This window comes from Numida meleagris, chromosome 5 (genome assembly GCF_002078875.1).
Source record: "Numida meleagris isolate 19003 breed g44 Domestic line chromosome 5, NumMel1.0, whole genome shotgun sequence".
Lineage (NCBI taxonomy): Eukaryota > Metazoa > Chordata > Aves > Galliformes > Numididae > Numida > Numida meleagris.
This window is the reverse complement of record NC_034413.1, coordinates 61128191-61136575: the sequence shown is the minus strand read 5'-3', so window position 1 is coordinate 61136575 and position 8385 is coordinate 61128191. Positions and strand designations below refer to the sequence as shown.

General features: G+C 53.0%; 1 protein-coding gene across 5 annotated transcripts in view; it reads left to right on the top strand.

Moving 5' to 3' along the window:
• The window catches only part of SEMA5B (semaphorin 5B), a 254626-nt gene continuing 248030 nt past the window's right edge, over positions 1790-8385 (top strand). For 3 of the 5 annotated variants that reach the window (XM_021398000.1, XM_021398002.1, XM_021398001.1), the window contains exon 1: positions 1791-2052. The gene's annotated coding sequence lies outside the window, so the exon portion shown is untranslated. Of the gene's footprint in view, positions 2053-8385 lie in introns of all 5 variants that reach the window. The other 2 variants (XM_021397999.1, XM_021397998.1) reach the window with 1 other exon arrangement.

Here is an 8385-nt window from a genome sequence, read left to right as displayed (position 1 = left end):
AGATCTATAAATGTTGACAGAGTGTGAAAAAAAAAAAGAAAACACTTAGTTCCCCTTAGGGGAAAAGGCAGAGCTGACTCTGCTGGAAATCACCTGTGGAGCAGTGGCCCAGTGTGGTGCTCTATCCCCGAGGCCTCAGTGACCAAACCTCATAGCTGAGAAACAAAGCCAGCAGTGCCCCACCACAGCAGCACAGATCTGCGCCGCGTCCTGCTCCCAACACCCAGCCTGCCGAGCATCAATATTTAACATTGAAGTTACTAAACTGAAAGATATCATCCTGCGTGTTGGGGAAACGGGGGAACTTGAAAGCTTAAAATAAGGGTTTTTCTGTAGGTGTACAGAAGAGATGGCGATGCAAAATGAGTGGCAAATGAGATGCTGCCGTGCACGGGGCAGTTTGCTCAGCAGCTCCCAGCCCTGCATGACTCGAGGTGCATCCCAGAGCAGGGGTTCTGAGCAGGACCACAGCCACACCGCGTTTCCTTTGTACTCATTGCCCGAGCTCAACTTTCCAGTGTCAGTTTTAAAGTGGAAATCAGACTGCAAACGCTATATGTATAAATAACGTATTGACTATTTCACACAAGCTGCATCCGAAAAGGTGTTGCTGCATGAAAGGATGTAGTGATACAGTTGCCTGATTAAGGGAGAACTGAGAAATGAAGAAGAATAGCCAAGTAATTAAGTATTGTGTAATGATCATCTCTATGCTGTTACTTCTCTGAGACGTGAATTGTGAAACACCCACTGCCGCTGCAATTGGCAGTCTCAGGATTGATAAGCCACCGTACAATGTCACTGTTTTTATATAGCTATAACACACTGTCAACATCAATGACTGGATCAGTTTACAGGAGAAAAAAAAAAAAAAAAACAATCCCAGCCTCATTATATACGTGCACATCCATATGCAGTGGTATCAGTGCAGGCCATTCTACGGAGGATCCAGCAGATAAATAACCGAGGCTCTTATCTAGCAATTTTTAAATGTCGCTAACACAGCCCGGCTGTATTTTTATCCTCTTACCGCCAGGCTGCTTGTGCATCGCCACAGATCCCGCTTAGCTGTCAGCTCGCCCGCCGCCGGCTTAAAGGAGCGTAGCAGCACCGCGGAGCCCCAGCGGCCCCCGCCGCCCCCCGACCCCACTGCCCCCGCCCGCGGGGCCCCGCCGTGCCCCTGCCCTCCGCTGCTCGCAGTTTACCGCTCACCGCCTGCGCCCCTGCGGGGCAAAACTTCGCTGCTCATACCCCCCCCACCCCCCCTCCGGCTTCGCTTCGGACCCTCTCGCCCTTCCACTGAGCGGGGGGCACGGAGACGCCGGCAGAGGGCCGCGCTGCGCCCGGGGCTCGCTTCGGGGTCCGCTCGGCGGGGCGGGGCGGGGCGGTGGCTGCGCTCCGTGCTCGCCCCGGTGCCCCCCACTCCCATCCTGGCCCTGCCCTTCCTGCAGGGTGGGCGCTCCGTACGACCACCGCTCCGCCGCCGCCTCTCCCCGCGCTCTCGGCGGCGCCTCTCTCCGCCCTCCGCACGCCGGCAGCCCCCGGCGCTGCTCCCCCCGCCAGCACCCTAGGGGCAGGGGCCCGGAGGTCGAGCTCCGGCCGGCCCCCCTCGCCCCCCACCCCCCGGCCCGGCTGCGAGCGACGGGGAGGGCGATCCGCCCGCGAAGAAATGCCCTGTTGAACTTTGAATACATTAGTTGACATCAGTGCGAGTTGGGGCTGCCAGCCCCTAGCTCCCTCCTCCTTCCCTACCTCCTCCTCCTCCTCCTCCGCCTCCTCCTCCGCCTCCCCCCCCGGTCTCCGATGGAAAGAGTTGAAGCCGCGCCGATAGGAGCCGCCGGGAAGAGGCAGCGGAGCGCAGGGCAGGACTTGGGTCCCAACTCCGGCCGCGTCGCGGGGACGCTGCCCGCAGCCGCTCGCATGGCCCGGGGCAGCGCTCCCTAAGCGCCGGGCTGGGGCGAGCCGCCGCTCCGCTCCGCTCCCCGCTCGCCTCCCGCTGCAGCCGGAGCGCGATGCGCCCGTGAGCCCCGCACCGGAGCCGCCGGAGAGCCCGTAAGCGCAGCGCGGCGGCGGCGGCGGGGCCGGGGGAAGGCGGCGGGGCGGGGACGGCGCAAACTTGGTGGCTCGGCCGGGAGCCCCCGCTGCGGCCCGGGGTGCCGAGGGGCAGGGGCACCTCGCGGGGCGCCTCCTCCTGCCCTGGGGGGTGGGCAGCGCGGGGGGTCCGGGCGCTGCTCGCGCGGTACGGGAGGGGCTGGAGAGGGCACGAGCCGGGAGGCGGCGGAGGTGATTTCTTCGCTCCTTCTCTCCCCCTCACCTTCCAGCTCTCCCGTAAACCCGCTGAGCGGGGCTGCGGCGAGAGGGAAGCCGGAGAGCTTAGACGCGGGGATAGTAACGCTTGTTGTGTTTGTTTTTCTTTATTTTCTTCCCTTTTTTTTCTTTTTTTTCTTTTTTTTTTTCCCGGATGGTAATTTGTCTTTGTGGTAGGGGTGGCCCATTAAATTTCAGCTCACGTTCTGATGGAGATCAAAAGCGAAGGGGAGAGGGAGAGGGAAGCAGAGAGCCTTGTGCGGCTCCGTAGCTCCGTGCATTGTTAGAAACTTACGGGGAGGGGGGGGATTCCCGAACCAACCTTTGTGGCTGCGGCCCCGACGCCCACACCAAAAGTTGGAGATGTGCATTTTCCAACGCTGCCATCTGCTCGGCGCTGCTGCCCAGGAGCATGCTTGCTGTTACGCCTCAGAGGAAACAAACAAAAGGTGTGCTGCCAAGTCGGGCTCAACCTGTCTGTTCATGGGCTTAGGTGGAGCGTATTAGGGAGTATCTGTGTCCTAAGGGTTCACTGTTCTCTCTTGGCTCAGGTTGGACTCTCTTGTCCTTAAGAAAGGTCTCCAAACGCGGTTGATGCCAGTCCCCGTTTGCTTTTTTTGTTTGTTTGTTTCTTTTTTCATCCTTGAACTATTTCTGCACGGATATATCGGTTTGGGATCCTAGTAAAGTTTCCTTTTTTGTTGTTGGGCGAGCGTTCCCTCTCATTACAGAAAATACTTCTCCCAAATTACAGTGTGAGCGGCACGAGGTTAGCTCTCCGAGGTTAGCTCTCCGCCCCCGGATGGGTTCAGCGGTGAGCTGAGACCCCGCGCTGCCTGCACTGCCAGCATACTGGAAAGCAGCAAAGCTAGAAGTTAGGATGGGCTTTGGTTCTCCCTGCTGCTTGAGATCAGTGGAGATGCGGGCTGAGCGCAGGCGAGGAGCGAGAGGAGCTGGTTCCAGCTACGCGCACAGCACAGTGCTCCTCGATTATACGAGTGATTTGTGAGCGCCCAAGGGAGAAAACTGGTCATAAACTGCAGAGAAGGCAATGGGAAAAGGAGAAATCACGCTGATATTTAGCCATATTACTCCAGATTTTTAAATAGAGGCTTCCTTTTTAAACAGCTACTTGAATCGTCCCTGTCTTCTTTTCATTTTTCTCACCCTTTTGAACTACAACTTTTCTTTCTGTTCAGATTGCATGGGATGCCAAGCTGGCTCTGCACAAGGCAGGCTGCCGTGGGGATCTCTTCATTTCACATTGCTCCTTTTCCATTGTCAGCATGGTGGAGGCGATTTCTCCTTCTTTTTTTTTTTTTTTTTTTCTTCTCTCCTGCTATTTTGCCTTCTTTCCTCCGAGAGATTAAGTTTTTGTCCTCCCCTGTCAGCAACACGTTAATCCTGAAGTCATGGGGGGAGCCAGTTCGCGCCACTCGGTGTACGGAGATTTGCTCTGTGCGTGCCCCCGGCCTGTGGGACTGCTGGAAGCACTGCCCTGCCCTCAGCACGGAGCTGGGAGGAGAGGGGGGGCAAGCTGCAGAGAGTAGAAAAGAACAACCCCAGAGGACAAAAGGGCAGAGCAGAGAGACGCAGGGGATGGAGGTCTGCACGGGGAATGGCTTTCAACAAGGTGGCCCCCATCAGGTCACACAGACTTGAAGAGAGGGCACGGGGATGGGGTCACCTGGAATCCACAGAGCCCGACAGAAACTTGATGCAGGTGGTGCCGTGGGATTTCGGCCGCTTTGCAGTGGGACGAAGCAAGTGCCCAAGCAAAACGGCTCCGGTGGCCTGAAATGGTTGCTATTTATTCTCCAGACAGAAAGCTGGCATGGGGGGGAGCACGCACCCAGAGCTTACAGCCGCTGCTTCTCTCTGCCTTAGCTTGGAGTCGGCTGGAGAAGTGCTGCCGGGCTCGGGGAGAGGCACGCTCAGGCCTTGTTGGAGGTGTGTTCCTGCAGGGTGTTCTGGGTGACTTTTCAATGTGGCGCGGAGGATGCCTTTCTATTTTAGCCAGGTTTGGTAACCGTGTGAGCGGCCACGCTAGGGTTAAATGAGACCGTCTGCATGAGCCTGTGTTCCTGAAAACAAACACTACGTTGAAAGTTTCTGTGTAAGTCTGGGCTGCTGCTTCGCCGTTTGGCAAAAGGGGGCAGCAACAAACAGTGCCTCAAAGAAACCCGCCACTCTGCCTTCACATCAGCGTCCTGCTTCTGCCGGCGGCTGGGAACTCGGGATGTAGTCCTGGAGCCCTTATCCAGGTGATTCCTCATGCAGACAGCAGCGAAGTTAGCTGGCTGCGTAAATGAAGCAGGGTCAAAGTTGTCGTGGTTTCAGTTCAGGACTGCATCACTTCCCCATACCGATGCGACCAGCGTGGAATGTAAAGGCGATGCTGCCTGATTTCAGAGCTACCCCAATTCTCCTTTAAGTAGGCTGACAGCGGTGACCTTCACCTCCTCTCACTGCACTGATTTTAGGGAGAGTGCGATGGGGCCCCAGGTTTGGATTGCTCTTCTTATAAATGGCCTCCAAGGAATTGTCAGTACCGCTTTCCACAGGAAGAAAAATGAACAATTCCTTTCCTAAATTTAACTTTGCTTGAGAACTCATTTGTTTCCAGCCTAGAGAAACATATTGATCCGGCTTATAAAATATTGCTTGTAGGATGCATTTAAAAACCTTTTCACCTTTTACTTATCTGTCTGCCTGGAATCGTTCGGTTAGCGCTTCCTAGCTGATTTCTGAGCAAGAGCCATGGGTGGTTTTGCAGAGGGTCTTCCACTGGGTGCTGGGCTCCAGCCTTGCTGACCCTCCTCTGAGTGCGGCCTCTTGGACCCTCCTCTCCATGGCGAGAACCACAGTGGGCCCAGCCAGCTGGGAGGTGCCGAGGGATGTGGTGCTGTGGCCGTGTCCCACTGTTGGAATACAGCACCTGTATCTGCTGCCTCGGTGCAAGCCCTGTGTGAAGTCTGCAGTAGGTTTGCCTTGCTGCGCCGCGTGCCCGACTTCTGCTGTAGAGCTGAAAAAGGGAAATGTAATCTTATGCAGGCAGCGGTGGAGGCGATTCGGGCCGATTCTCAAGGGGGTGGAATTCGTTGCTGTTCACTGTGCAGCAGCTGAGATTGCAAAGTACGTCTTAAGTGATGGACTTACATTTTAGAGACTGAATCCTGTGAGGCTGAACTGCCACTATTTAGGCTGCATCTTTGTTATTTAGTCCAGGACGCAAACAGTGGAGAATTACAGTGCTATCCCCGCTGTGCCTTCAAATAGGCTGTGTTCGAATATGAGTGCTGTTGACTTTGAGAATCAAATAACAGTTCTTTGTTACTGCTGTTGCCTTTTTTTCTTTTTAAGGAGAGAAAAAACAACTCACTGAAGAGTGTGTCAGCCAGGCTTATTGTAAGTCATTGTTTCTCTTCCTTTTGCATTGTGGGCTACTGATTCTTCCCACATACCCATCTCTGTCCATGGTTGCAATTTTCATGAGTTCCAGTGGCAGCCGTCTGCATACGACACAAGTCTTTGACAAGTATTTGGGCTTGTGGGCACAGTGCCTTGCTTACTGGAGGTTATTCTTCAAACCCAGTTAGTCTCCGTGTTTATTTCACCGCTGTTCTCGTTGTCGTCCAGCAAATACCTCATAAGGGCCATTATCCCCCACCCCAGGCTCACACCGTGTGAGCAAAGTGCAGCAGAGCTCCGAAGGCGCTGCCGTGACTCAGTACGCAAGGTCTCCTTGACTACAGCGCTTCGGCTCCCTAAGTTACCTCCCAGAAAGAACTCAGTTTTAGGGCCCATCCAAAATAGCTCCAAGTGATTTTCTGCTGGGAAGTGTATGCGCGGTGATACTTCGGAAGGGTGACTGCTACCAGATATGTATCTACATCCACACGTAGATATGCGTTGTTTTGTTTCGGAATATAATAAGTCTGGCCGGTAATTTGCATGTGAAGGATGTTACCAAGTTACGGCGTATGACTCTAAATAGGAGACAGGGCTATTCATGTGCTGATAATTAAGCATACACCAAAGCACTGTGTTGGTTATGGACTGGTGTGTCCTATTTACTTTTTAGTAAGCTTTGAATGAGATCGTAAGTAAACATGCTGATTGCTAGTCTTAATCCTCAGATCAGTTGTGAACATGTTGGGAGCTTCTAAGTCATCTGTGTCATTTCATTGCTTTTCAGTAACGGGTCATTTGTGGAAAGAGCACGGGATATTTTCTTCCCATAAGCTGCTTTGAAGGAGCTTGTGCTTGTAAGGTGCTGTGTGTTCATGACCAGACCCTGATAAATACAAACCTGCTTTGTGCAACGGGCAAAGTGCTTATGGGCTTGGTAGTCCCACTGCATAATGTACTCTTTACTAGGCTGTTGCTAGAAGCCATACAAATCGCTCAGTGCCAGTTTCCAAGGTTTGACTTTACCCATTGTGCAGCAAGATGCGATCACCTGGGACACAGCAACCTGCAGAGGAGCAGCACAGGAACCATTCGATCTTGGCCAAGTGCCGCGCTGCACTGAAGGGCTCAATCATTACTTCAAACCCAGGAGGGAGCCTCAGCAGTTGGGAACAGCACGCGAGGATGCTGCAAAGTGAGTCCTCCAGCAGCCTCGTGCTATGGAAGAAATGCCCCAGTGTGGGGTGTGCTCAGACCGTGAGCTGAGATGCCATCTCAGTCCTGCACAGCAGCCAGGCTAAGTCCCGCTTAGATGATCTACGAGCAATTTGCAGTTTAAGGGTTTGGGGCTTCTGAAGTTTGTATACTTTGCAGATTGCTTGTGCCATAGTCTTCAAAAACTGTTAGCTTTTAAGACAAGCAGATGGCTTTAGCAAAATATATTTGCTGGCACCTGGAACAGGTGGATCTAGAATCAATTTATGCAGTGTGATTTTATCCACGCCTCTTTTGGAATAATTTTGTACCCTGGAGCCACCTAAGATGCTTATTATATAGCCAATAGGGAGCAGCTTCTGTCTGACTACATAGGATTTTACACATCTTTTATAGCTAATGCCTGAATTGAAATGCAAAATTTAGTGCTGGGAGTGCATGTGAATTTCGAAACTCTCTGGAGAGAATGTGGGTGCGTGTATCAGTGAATGAATTATGTCCTCCATAGACAGAGAGGGCTGTTTTTAGTGGTAACAAATGTCCTGTGTTCAGTGTTTGTCATTTTGAAAGTAGTATTTTTCATTTCAAGTGCACGCCTCGCACAGGTTACTGATGGAATGTAAAAATAGGGGGAAAAAAACCCTTTAACTGCATTTGATAGGGCAACAATGAAAATTTCTGACACGCTACAAAGGTAGGGATCAAATTGGTGTTTCGAAAAAACGGCCCTGACAGCTCTGAGGAGTTGCACGAGGAGGGGAAGACGCTGCCCGTCCTCCTAAGGGCAGGAAACAGGCTCTGGACGAGGCCGTGGTGACATCCTCATCTTACCACAGGGCTGGGGCCATGCGGCCTGCCTGGCCCGTAGTGACTGCACGAGGGTTTTCAGCGGGTGCTGGGGCTGTCTGTGCAGCTCGGGGTGGGAGTGGGAACTGAGTTTGGCAGCACTTCAGGGTCAGCGTTGTGCGGGAGAAGGATGCTGACTGCGGAGGGCCTGCTGCACAGGTCTAATTGCTTTGCCGTGTTTCCTGGCCACGTGGAAGTTGGTTGAAGCCTGCAGCTTCAGCTAAAGGTTGCTTATTTATCTCCCGCAATGCTGATTTACAGGAGATCAAAGATTAGTGAGAGAGAAGAAGACAAGAAAGGAAAGGGTAGGAAGTTCACTCCGGATAATTCAGTTTGACAGGATAATACGGCAAATTCAAGAGCATAGAGAGAGACACTTTTTGGAGCCTGTCCTTATAATGAACGCAGGGAAGGAAGAATTGGCGAGGTCTCAGAAGTTTGCTGGAGTGATTACAGATCCCCCCGCTCTGCCTCACGTTCCTTTCTCTGCTCTCTCTTCCTGACTGAAGCCGGTTGTCTGCCAGAAGGAGATTTTAAAACACATGGTTTGGACAGGGCAATCAGTCTGTATTTATAAATCACTCAATATTTCACTCTCTGACCTTT